Source organism: Dromiciops gliroides, chromosome 4 (genome assembly GCF_019393635.1).
Source record: "Dromiciops gliroides isolate mDroGli1 chromosome 4, mDroGli1.pri, whole genome shotgun sequence".
Lineage (NCBI taxonomy): Eukaryota > Metazoa > Chordata > Mammalia > Microbiotheria > Microbiotheriidae > Dromiciops > Dromiciops gliroides.
In genome coordinates this window covers 24,581,510-24,594,060 of record NC_057864.1, presented here as the reverse complement: position 1 = coordinate 24,594,060, position 12,551 = coordinate 24,581,510, and the positions used below count along the sequence as shown (strand labels likewise).

The following is a 12,551-nucleotide window of genomic DNA, read 5'->3' as shown; positions in this document are numbered from 1 at the left end:
CCCCCTGACCTTCCCTGTCCATTGCAGTTCTGTCCTTTCACATCAGAAGATCCTGAATGGTCAGTTGTGTCTATGCCAGCTTTGACATGTTCTAATTCCTGGCCTTCCTCATAGGCTGATCCCCCCCATCACATATGCCTATAATAATACTGTTCTCAAATATACATCACACCTTGTAATTTAAAAGCAGCCTCACACTCATCATCTAGTTTGATTCTCAAAACACCCAAGTGAGGGGCAGGATTACTATCACCAATCCTCCAGCTTGACACCCTCTCCCACCTCCCCCCCAACACAGTTCTAGGCACTCAGTAGCAGGGACTTAAGAAATGCTTGACCATTGATTAAGTGACTCAAATCTAGGCAAGACTACTGGACTTGGCAACAACAGGGCCCGAGTTCAAATCTCAGCTCTGGAACTCAATGACAGGGACCTGGATGAGGCAGTCACTCAAGACTTCTTTCAGTTCCAACTCTCTGATCTCTTCTTGAAGCACTAAGCCAGCACCTCCCAAGATGCAACTCCATTAGAAGCAGCGGCCTCCACATGATCCCTCTCGCTGATTACCCCCTCACTTCCCTCCGCTCCCATTTTTGTCTTTTTATTTTGGCTAAAATCTCTCCCCCGCAAAAGACCTTCTCCATTTGAGATGATTTTTCTCCCATGAAACTCAATTTACATATTTCTTCGACTTTCCAAACCACTCAGAATTAGGGGAAGGGAAGGGGGAAAGGGAGAAAAAAAACCCACACGTCTGTTTCTATTTGAAACTGTCAAAATTAGCATTCAGTAATTAAAAATCACACCCTTTCTCTTAATAACCTAACCAGCATGATACAATCAGGTTGTGCCAACTCTTTAATCTAATTGACTAATTACAGATTTTAATTTAGTCAGTTACTGAACAACTGTTGACAATTTGTTTTCATTAGGGACAGAACAGGATAAATATTTAGGCTTCCCATTGCAAAGGTTCCAGCAAACAACTCCCACCATGACCTCCACGGCAGGCCTCTCTCTGCTCGTCATCAATAACCAGCTCTAGGAAGACAGGGACTCTTAGAGAGTTTCTCAGCTGCCGCCAGGCACCTGGAGGAGCTTCCCTGGAAAACAGACCCCTCCATCGAAAGGCTCCCAGCCCTACTGAAAAGGCTTCCCAACTGCCGAGCCCCCACCAGCGGCTCCAGGGCAGCAGACCCATCAGCGCAGGCAGAAAACGAGAGGGATGGGTGGATGGATTTGAGTTCGACGCTGCTGGGAGGAGCAGAAACAGAGCCCTCCTAGAGGGACCCTAAGCAGACCCCGATTCTAGGCCTCCATGCAAAAAGTGATAGAACCAAGTGTGCTCTCAATCTCTCCAAGGCAGAGATAGGTTTTTATACTTTTTTTTTAAATGAGGTAATCGGGGTTAAGTGACTTGCCCAGGGTCACACAGCTAGTAAGTAAGTGTCTGAGGCCAGATTTGAACTCAGGTACTCCTGACTCCAGGGCTGGTGCTTTATCCACTGTGCCACCTAGCTGCCCCAGAGATAGGTTTTTGAGGAATATTCAGGAGAAGGGGAAGCCAGAAGAGGAAAAGACCAGCCCTCCTGAAGAGGACCGCCACCTTCACTTTACAGAGGAATACAGTGGAATTCAAAAACAGGAAAGAGGCGCAGCTGCTTATGCAGAAAATTGAGCATTGGACTTGGGAGTCGAGAAGATCTGGGTTTGAATCCAGAATTGGAAATTTACTAACTATGGGACTCTGGGCAAATCACGTTCCCTCTCCTGGCCTCTGTTTCCTCAAGGTGTTGTACCTGATGACCTTAAAGATCTAAATTCCCAATTCAATGATCTTTTAAGTGTAGTAATTGATGGGGCCAGAATTCAAACCCAGAATTCCCATCTTCCACTGCATCTCTTTTTTTTTTTTTGGTGGGGCAATGAGGGTTAAGTGACTTGCCCAGGGTCACATAGCTAAGTGTCTAGTGTCTGAGGCTGGATTTGAACTCAGGTCCTTCTGAATCCAAAGCCAGTGCTTTATCCACTGCGCCACCTAGCTGCCCCCTACCACTGCATCTCTTGAAGATGTTTACCCAAAGTGCTAATAAGCAGTGATTATTATCAACATCGTCATTATTATTACGGTTCCTTTCACCCTCATCCCCCTGGGTTTCTAGCAGTCTTTATACTATAATCGTTTCACCCCTACCTCGTGAACCCCAACACAAGCAATGAGACGGGAAGGCCCTTAGAGACCATCCTGTCTAGCTCCCTCACTTGTTCTAAGACAAGTCAACGGAGGCTCAGGAGACAGTCACCTGCCCCAGGTCATTCTGGGATCTGGGATCAGCAGCCAGCCTGGCCCCCCATTCCCTAGCCCTGCCAAATCTGTTTCCGTACAGTATCCTACAACATCCTGTGGGCTCCCCCTCCCCCAGGGGAAATGAGTACCCTCCCTCCAGAGCCACCATCCACTTCTTGACAGCTCTAAGCACTAGGGGTTTTCAAGATGGGCTCCCTTGGCATCGTCCCCTAGATCTGGGATTCTGGAGCCAAGGAGCACAGTGGCATTTCCTCTTTGTTCAGAGGGCCTTTTCTAGCCCCTCCTGCCACCTCCCAGCTCACCTCCTTCCTCACCTTGGGATGAGACACAAGGACTCTCTGGATGCTGCTCATCAGACCCCATTCGCCCTTTACCCCCAAGCTCCCAAGATGATCCTGAGATATCAGCAAACCCTAGGCAGACTGCAGCCCCCCAGTCTGGCTCCCCTGAGGGCCAGGACAAAGCGAGAGGCTGGCTGTGAACAGAGTAACAGACGCCTCTCCAGGCGGGGAGCGACACTCCACTAGATTTAAGTTCATTTTCTGTAGCTCGAGGTCAAAATTGAGTCGAGTTGTTCCGATGATCAAGTTTTCAGAAAATCCCCCTCCTCTGTATTAGCTGTTTGACAGAAATTCACTGCGGTATTTAAACTGGCAGTCATCACCGCTAACTCAAATTGTATTGGCTTCCCCGATGTGGAAACGCTCAAGTGCGATCATCAATTGGCCAATTCTGAGAGAACGAAGCGGCTGAAATTCCCTGTCATGTTGTAAAACTCCCATTGTAGCTTGGGAGAGCCCCCACGGAGCCTGCTACTAGGGCAGGGCAGAGCAGCTGGCCAAAGCTGTCCCCTGGATCCAAGAGGTCAAGGTGGGGGCCCAGGAGAGCCCCGGCTGGGGCCTGCCACCAGAACAGGGCACAGAAGAGCAGCCGGCCTGCATCCAAGGGCTGAGGAGGGGGCCCTGTCAACAGGAAGCAAGGGCACTGCATGGGGCTGGCCAACAGAAGCAAAAAAAAAAAAAAAACAAACCAGAGGCCAAAACAGAAAGAGAAGGCCAAAGAGTGAAGTGAGACCGAGAGACAGAGACAAAGGGGAGAGAAGAAAGAAATAGACACACCCAGAGAAATGGGGCAGGGTCCCCCCGCCACTGGCATGGAGGCTGGCATAGAGGCAAGGAGCTGGGGTGGGCTTCCACCTTCCTCCTACCTGCTGCAGCAACAGGAAGCCAGCTCACCCAGCCCCAATACAGCCTCAGGCTACAGGCTGCAAAGCAACCCCCTTGAGGGGCCAAGTGGGTGTGCCACTGCGGGCTGAAGACAAAAATGGAAAAGCTTTTTTTGTTGTTGTTTGTTTTAAAGGCAGATCAAAAGCCTAGAAACTCAGGACCAAGGAGACATTTTAGCTCAGGAGAAGTGACTCTGACAAGGCCAATGTGGGAAATCTGGCTGTATAAATCTATAGCATTAGAGGTGTTTTTCTTGCTTTCTCAGTGGGGGTGGGGGAGGGAGTGGAGAGAGGAGGGTGAGAAAGCAGATTTTTGCTTTTTAAAAACAATAGAATAATAAAGCACTGGCCTTGGATTCAGGAGGAGCTGAGTTCAAATCCAGCCTCAGATACTTGACACTAGCTGTGTGACCCTGGGCAAGTCACTTAACCCTCATTGCCCTGCCGCAAAAAACCAAAACCAAAACCAATAGAATAGAATAGATTAACTCAAAAATTCTGTGATTCTATCAGCTCAGTGTTGAAAGACTGACCTCTCTGCCTTAGTTTCCCCTGTTATCTAATAGGGAGAACAATCCTCAGCCTACCTAGCAAATGGATATCACCCCGAGGACCCAGGGAGATAGCAGTACAGAGCCAGCCACTCCTCAAACCTCTGACTGTCCGCCCAGACAAAAATCCCAACCCTCCAGGCTGTCAACAAGGCCCTTCCAAACCCTGTTTATTTGCCTTAAAGCCCCACCATCCTCTCAGCCAGCACTCCCCCCTCATTTCTCCCAGCTAAAATTCTTCCCTTTCCCCACCTCAGTACCCCCCCACCCCAAGAAAAAGCCCCTGGAGGGGCTTATGCCCAAGCCCTTCACTCTTTGCCCTCATCACGCTCTGGCCGGGCTGAAAGCTCCCGGCAGCCAACAGCGGCTCTTCATCTCGATGGAGTTCAAGCATTTTTTTTTTAACTTTTTATTTCCATATTAGCAGTTTTGTTTTTAAAATTTTATTTATTTTAATTATTTTTCCAATTACATGGAAAGATATCTTTTTGAGTTCCAGATTTTTCTCCCGCCCCCCCCTCCTTCCTTCCCTCCCCCTCCCAAGGACAGCAAGCAATTTGCCAATCCTTCTTTTCAAGGCTCACTGTCCATCTGTCCTGTTTCCCAGAAATACCTAGGAAGAACCCACTAGCCAGCTCCCGCCTTCCATCCCAGCTTTACCAGAGGCCATCCAACGTCCTTGCTAACAGCAGGTCAATCTCTTAGGACTCCCACTTCCACACCTTTGCACAGGCCGGACAGTGCTCCCTCCTCACCTTCCATCTCTCAGGATTCCTCCAGCTGGCAAGCCACCTCAGGCCAAGTCCCATGGCCACGAGAGGCCTTTAGAGCCTCCCCCCACCTTAAATTTATTTTACATGTGTGACACTTAAGGTCAATAACTGTCTTTGTTAATAAATGCTTGTCGATTGGGTAGATGACAGGGAACAGAAGCCTATGACACCAAGTTACAGGTACTGTTTCCTCAGTCTTTTATCTCCAGGCCTACAACAGGTAGGTGCCTAATAAATGCTTAATGGCTGAAAGCAGGCTGGGCTAACAAGATGTCAGAAGGCATTAATTGTGCAGAGGGCTCAGGTAACGTGTCTGAGACAGGACGGGCAATGAGTATGAACAGCAGCTGAGCAGCCATAATTCTGGGGAACCCTCAGCACACCTCAACCCCGATGACCAAACCCCGGGTCCCCATTACTGGAACCCAGCCAGGGTCAAATGTAACTCAGCCCTGAGTGTATGTAAGGGAAAGTACACATGCACTCAGTAAACCCCAGGGTTTTAAAGGAAATCTCTGAGAAAAAAACCTCATTGATAGCACCCGCCTACGCAGTCTGGGGAGGGCAGAAAAGCCTCTCTACCCCATTCAACCTGATTCTTCCCTCTCCTTGGTGGGCCCAACAGAAAGTTCATTCATTCATTCATTCATTCAAGAAGGATTCACAGAATACAAGACCCATGTAAGAGAAAACAACAGCAATACCAAGAACTCACAGAAATGCAGAAACAGTAGAAGTGGTCAGACCCATCCATAAGCGTATATTCAGTGCCTACTGAATGCCAGGCCCTAAGCCAGATGCAGGAGATACCAAGACAAAATACAGAAGCACACCCTGTCCTCAGGGAGCTAATCTAACCATAAATCCGGTGACCTCCCAAGGCAAGATGAATCCCTTTATTAAAAATAATGGGAGGGAGTGGGGGGCCAGCTAGGTAGTGCAGTGGATAGAGCACCAGCCCTGGATTCAGGAGGACCTAAGTTCAAATCTGACTTCAGACCCTTGACACTTACTAGCTGTGTGGCCCTGGGCAAGTCACTTAACCCCAATTGCCTCATCCAAAAAAAAAAAAAAAATCAAGGGGCAGCTAGGTGGTGCAATGGATAAAGCACCAGCCTTGGATTCAGAAAGACCTGAGTTCAAATCTGGCCTCAGACACTTGACACTTACTAGCTGTATGACCCTGGTTAAGTCACTTAACCCCTAACTGCCTCACCAAAAAACAAAACAAAACAAAAAATAAAAAATAGTAATCAAAACAAACCTGCTACAAGAAAACAAATCTCATTTGGGTCTTTACTTTTTTTTTTTTTTTTTGGCGGGGCAATGGGGGTTAAGTGACTTGCCCAAGGTCACACAGCCAGTAAGTGTCAAGTGTCTGAGGCCGGATTTGAACTCAGGAACTCCTGAATCCAGGGCCAGTGCTTGATCCACTGCGCCACCTAGCTGCCCCCTGGGTCTTTACTTTTTTTAAACTCCTGTAAACACTGATGATTATTCCATTAGGATTTGCCACAGATCCTACCAGAAGCCACTCCTGGTCTCTCCTTTTCCTGTGGGCTCCTTCCTATATTGGCAGAGGCTTCTCTTGGCCCTTTACAGAGCAACCCCCTCTGCCCCATCCCTTGCCATCTATACTCAGCACCTGGTATACAGTAGGTGCTAAATACGTAAACACTGGGTGATGGATCTAATGTATTCCATCATACTTTCCACATACCACTACACTGAAAGTGCCTCTCCTTGAAATGACCAAATCCAAGGCTGCCAAGCAGCCCTCTTCCTCCTCTGCCATCTCTCCGGGGTCTCTGACTAGACCTGTCCAATTGGCGAAGAGACCCCTCAGGCTCCCACTTCCTTTCCCATTGTTGTCTCCCCTCCCAGCTCCTTAATTGGGGCATTCCCCTGGAGACTCCCCATTCTTGGCCCTCTAGGATAAAACAGGAAGACATCCTGGGCCTGACTTCAGGAGGATGCCCTCAACTAGAATGAATTCACTGTGTGACCTTGGGAAAGTCAATTGCCCTTTCAATTCAACCAACATTTATCAGGTTGGTGGGGAGGAACCACATTTTACAGATGAGAAAACCGAGATTTGTTACAGACCAACAAAGAGTTTTGTCAACCTTAAACTGCCGTAGATATGGGCGTTATTTATCTCTACTGGACTCCAGCATTCTCATCTGTAGAATGGGGAAGTGATTCTCTCCAGGGGCCCAGGTGAGGAAAAGCTCTCTGTGAACTCCAGAGGTGAGCTTGTGATCATTGTGTGCTGGTGAGATAGGACAGACAGACAGGAAATAATTAGAGAATGAGGCGGCATTGACACAGGGCAGAACCTTGTGGGACAGGGCAGGGCGGGATTCCCAGGAAGAGGCCCTTTCCAGCATAAACCCACACCCAGCCCGGTGCTGGCTTTTGACAAGGTCACCAGGAGAGGCCCCGTCCCAGGAGGGGATGCCCATCTGTGGGGCTCCAGCTTTCAGTTTCTCTGAGGTCATAAGACAGACGTGGGGTTTGGGAGCCTTCCTAACATACCCTTCTCTGTCCACTGGCTGTGAGGCCTTGGCCCAATGACTTCACTTGGGGATCCCGAGGCCCAAGGAGACCACAGATTCATTGATTTAGAATTGGGAAGGGGCCCCAGAAGCCCCGTAGTCCAGCTGCTTCCTTTTATAGATAAGGAAACTGAGGCTCAAAGTGATGAGCCTGCAGTGACACAACTAGTAAGTATCAAAGACATGGGTTGAAACCAGGGCCTCTGACTTCCATCCCAGGGCTCCTGCCCAACAACAGGTGGCACACAGCCACCTCCCCCAAAGTTATAGGCTGACCCAACTGGACCTCTGTCAGGAGCTGAAAGCCACAGATATCAATGAATCATCTCGTGCACTTGGGCCATTGTGAGAATTCTTACTGAACAAAAAAGATGGATTTTTCTAGATACTCATGAAGCTGTAACTAGTGACTGCTGGTCTCTTGAGAGACATAAACCCTCATCGAGGTGCACTGTGCACCCCCCCAAAAAGCTTACCCACAAACTTCTGATCCACTCTCAGAATTCCCAAGAATCCTAAGCTCCAAAGACCAGGGGGCCACCCCAGTTTAGTTCCTTCCCCACAGCATGACTACAGGCTACAACATCCCTCCCCCCCCCCCACCTCTGCTCACATACCCCCAGTGACAGAGAACTCATCACCTCAGCCAATATCACCCAGCTTCCAGCTTGGCTATGGCCCCAGCAGAATCTGCCCGCCTCCCTCTGCCCCAACACTCATGTTAGGAACATGGATGCTGCCTGAAAGGACCGTGTGCCCACGGGCACACAGTGCCCAGGGAGTGGCTCCGGCCAAGTTTGCAAACGATTAGCTAACAAAGATGGCATTCATGGGATGGAGGGGAGGGCAGGTCCCCACTCTGCACTGTGTGCTGCTGCGGCTGCTGCTGGCCTTGGAGGCCAAGTGACCCTTGCCAAGACCCGCTTGTTTGGGTTCGGGCAAAAGTAATCACAATTTGGGGTCTTGTCTCCACTTGAAACCTATTGAGTGAACCAAATGGCCTGGGTCCTGGTGATTTCAGAAGCCGGCTGGGCTTTTAGCACTAATTAGCTACAGTTCAAGAAGTCTGGCAGCCCTCGAGTAAACAAGGGACAAGGCAAGCTAGCTTGCAGGGAGCGCAGGAGAGACACCCAACCACAGTCGGGGCGCGGGGCCTGTTTTCCTCCACACTCCGTGTTTTAAAACCAAATGACATCTCCAGAGGTCCCAGCGAGAACCCGGGATGGCTCCTCCACCCCTGGACATCATAGCAGCCCCATCTGCTGCCGAGGCCTGGCTCCCCAGTGCCTCCCATCATGCTTCTCCCCCTAGTTCTGACAACTGGGGGGACAATGGATGCCAGAGACTGAGCTCTGGAAAAGGCATGAGGTTTTCCTGAGGAGAAAACAGAGTCCCAGAGACCCACCACAGCTGTCCCACAGCATGTCCTCGGCTCCGACCCTCCCCAAAAGGGGGCTCACAGGACACCCCCAAGGGGGACAAACACAGCGCCTGCGCCTTCCAGGCAGGCACAAGGGAGCTGTCTGGGGATCACATAAGACTATCTTGTTGCCACTCCCCTGAACACGGGCACTCATGGCACCAGGGCCACGCTTGGCCAACACCGGGCCCTGGCCAGAACATCAGATCAAAGTTCCCAGGCTCAAGTGCTGCCCTACTGTGTTGACCTTGACAAGCCTGGGGGAGGGAAGGCCCATTTCTGTCAAAAGGACAGATAACAAGCCCTGGCCTCTCCTTACCCTCCACGTCAGGGATTCAATCCCAGATTTAGATGGAGATGGAGGTCCAGGGGCTTTTGACTTGGCTAGCCCACCACATTTTACAGATGGGGGACCAAGGCCCAAAGAGCTTCAGGGACTGGTCCAAGGTCACACAGTTTCGAAGTACCAGAGTGGGGTTGGAGCAGCAGTACACCCCTTTCTGAGCTCTGCTGCCTTCCTGGGCCCAGAGGAGATGCTGGAGTAGCCTTAGGCCTAGCAGAAGGGGCCAGCACCCGAGTCACTGAGGTGGGAGGGGACGCTGCTCTTCATTAAATGACCGAGTCCATTCTTCACTGTGACCAGAGAGCAAAGTATACTGTCCCTGTTCCCTGCGGGTAGACAGTGGCAACGCAAGGACCCTGGACAGGTCACAGTCGGGGGACCCCTGCTTTTGCCTGAGAGGAGGCTGGGGAGGCCTAAATCCAACTGGGCCCAGGCATCCTTTCCATTACTGGGATTTTTCTGAACCAAATCCCTTTTGTGCCAGAGGTTGCAGAACGATCACCCTGCCCACAGAGAAGAGAAACTGAGGCTGACAGGGGAAATCCTTAGCCACGGAGTGAGGGCTCTCTCCACTCTATGATACTGAGACCCCCGCACCTCTGTGGGACACACGCTTCGGATGCCTATTCTAGTTAAAATGATCACCACCACCACGATGACGATGCCACAATAACAGCAATCCAGATCACCAAACGGAACGAGGGGATTAATGACAGAACTGGGAGTTTCTCTCCTGTGACACCAACTTAGACCTGCCTGAGCATCGATCGGAACTCTGGCGGCTGGGGGGGGGGGGGGGGGGGGAGGAGGAGTGACTGATGCTGAGGTTCAGAGTCCAGACACAAGTGGGCGGGGTTACTGTTCAAGAGCTGGGACCAGAACCCAGGCTTCCCGATTCAGGCCAGGGCCTCCACCACGCCCCTACATGCTGCTTCCAGCCGGGGTGCATGCTGAGCAGCCATGCAAGGCACCAGACGTGGCACTGTGGGAGGAAGGGGTTGGAGAAGGGGGGAGGGGGGGAGGCGAGATGGAGGGCGGACACACAGGCTCCCTGCCCTCAAGGATCTTACAATCTCTTCCACAGAGGAGGGAACCAGATCAGTGAACTCACATTAGCCAACTTGCTGGGTGAGCTGAAGCAAGTTGCCTAATGTGAGTTAACTGTTCTAGTTATTGGAATTCAGTCTTCGAAGCCCAGAGCTGCTTCCTGCTTAGTGGCTTCTCTCTCTGGACCACGGGTTACGCGTTCGGCCAGTCTTGACTGAAAACCTTCTAGCGTGCAAGGACCTTGGGGAGCTAGCTCATGGTGGGAAGAATGAGACACACACACACTCACACGCACACGCATCCACATGCACGCGCACGAGAAGGGGGGGCACTACCGCCAATGAGACACAACAAGATACTTAAGTGAAAAATGCCAAACGAGCAGGACAGACAAGTCCAGGACAAGATGGGGGTTGGAATGGTCAAGGAAGAAGACAACATGGGGGGTAGGGGCGGGAGACTTGGGCTGGACCTTGAAGGATGAGCAGGAGGAGGGAGAGGGGGAAACAGTCCAAGGCAAAGCGCAGAAGCAAGTTTGGAAGGATGGTAGTGGGAGGAGGGGGAGGGGACGGAACGAGGTGGAGACCAGTCTGAGCCTCTGGCTGAAGGCCTGTCGGAGGAGTGAGAGGAGAGACTTGGATGGGGATGGACCTCAGAGCAGGAAGGATAACAGGGGACACGCTGCCCAAAGGGGACTGCCAAAGGGCAGCTAGGTGGTGCAGTCGATAGAGCACTGGCCCTGGAGTCAGGAGTACCTGAGTTCAAATCTGGCCTCAGACACTTGACACTTACTAGCTGGGTGATCCTGGGGCAAGTCACTTAACCCCAACTGCCTCACTAAAAAAACAAACAAAAAAAAACAAAAAACAAAGGGGACTGAGAGAGAGATCCCCTTCTCCGGCCAACAAGTGGCTGGCCACAGGCTGAGGCCGATCACAACCCAAGGGGCTTTGTCCTGGAGGCAGATAATGGGCCAGGTCAGGGCATGCAGAAAGCGCTATTTTAGGGAAAACTAAGCTGGTGAGCTAGCCCGAAGGTTTGTTTTCAAGGAGGCCCCCTCCTTCCCTCCCTGGGCACACCGGTCACTGTCTTTCCCCACCTTCTGCCCTGTAAATCCTCAGACAATTCCAGTCTTTATTCTTTTGCCCCCAAATCCGTCTCTCCAATTGTTTCTCATTTCCCCCTTTCTAGCCTCTTCTGCCCATGGTAAACATCTATCACATACCTTCTGCATGCAAGGGACGTGTTGATTACCTCCAACTAAGCCTGTCTATATCTTGTTTGTATGTTGTCTCCCCTATCAGACTGTAAGTTCCTTGAGGACAGGCACTCTGCATTCCCAGGGCTTGCCACATAGTAGGTGACTTGGCACAGCCAAGCCACAGTCCGTTGTAGGAGGCAATGGACAGCCTGCAGCCATCTCCGGGCCTCATCGCTGCCCAAAAGGGGAACTACGGCAGAGAATGACTCAGAGTTCTGGGAACCAGAGCTCTCCCTCAGGCAGTGTGCTCACATCTCTCTGCCCCTCACTCCAGTCGGGAAACAGGGGCTTTCGCAGTCCTCACTTGTAAAATAAAGGTCTCGAGCTAGGCAGTCTCTTAAGGTCTGCGATCCTAGGCCCTGGCATATTCACTGGGCTGCCATTTTGTTTCAATATGGCGGCCTGGATCATAGAGCAAACTAGGCCTGTGCCTTCAGCCATTAGTCCCATGACACATTTAGTCAAAAGTCAGAGATCCAAGGTGCCAAGAGACCCGATGCTTTCACATTCATCAGGATATGCTCTTGGAAAACACCAGAAATCTCAAGTCAGCCAACCTAGGGATTCTCCAACTTTGGGGGTCTAGGGCCTGCCCCATTCACACTCTCCAGTGGCAGGAGCCCCAAACAACCAAGATCACCCGCAAACCACGGTTTTCCCAAAAGAAGCACAGTCCAGTTCAACCAGTCCCCTGTCAGCCTTTTCACCACCAAGAACTGACTTCTCTGTCTTGCCTGTCCCAAGAAGAACTATGCAGAGGATTCCCATTCACTCCAAGAAACCACCTAGTTATTCTTAGGCTGCCCTGGTCCAATCTCATTCCAGCACATTGCTCATAACCACCATTCTCCAAATGCTCTGTTCTGAGACAGAAGAAACTGAACTCTAGTTCTCTCTCTAGATGGCTCTGCCCATGTCTCCATTTTCAGCCTCCTGGAGAGGGGGCAGATAGGCCTCTTCCCCATCACAGCACTGACAAGATGAAGCCTCGAACGCTCATCCAGAGCCATTCAATGAAAACCAATGGAAAGGAGACAGCCAAGTCATCTGATCCATCTCCACGT

The 12,551-nt window shown here is 50.9% G+C and overlaps 1 protein-coding gene across 3 annotated transcripts in view; it reads right to left on the bottom strand.

The window, feature by feature from the left end:
* The window catches only part of SSBP3 (single stranded DNA binding protein 3), a 156,972-nt gene that overhangs the window by 138,134 nt on the left and 6,287 nt on the right, over positions 1 to 12,551 (bottom strand). The window lies entirely within an intron of this gene.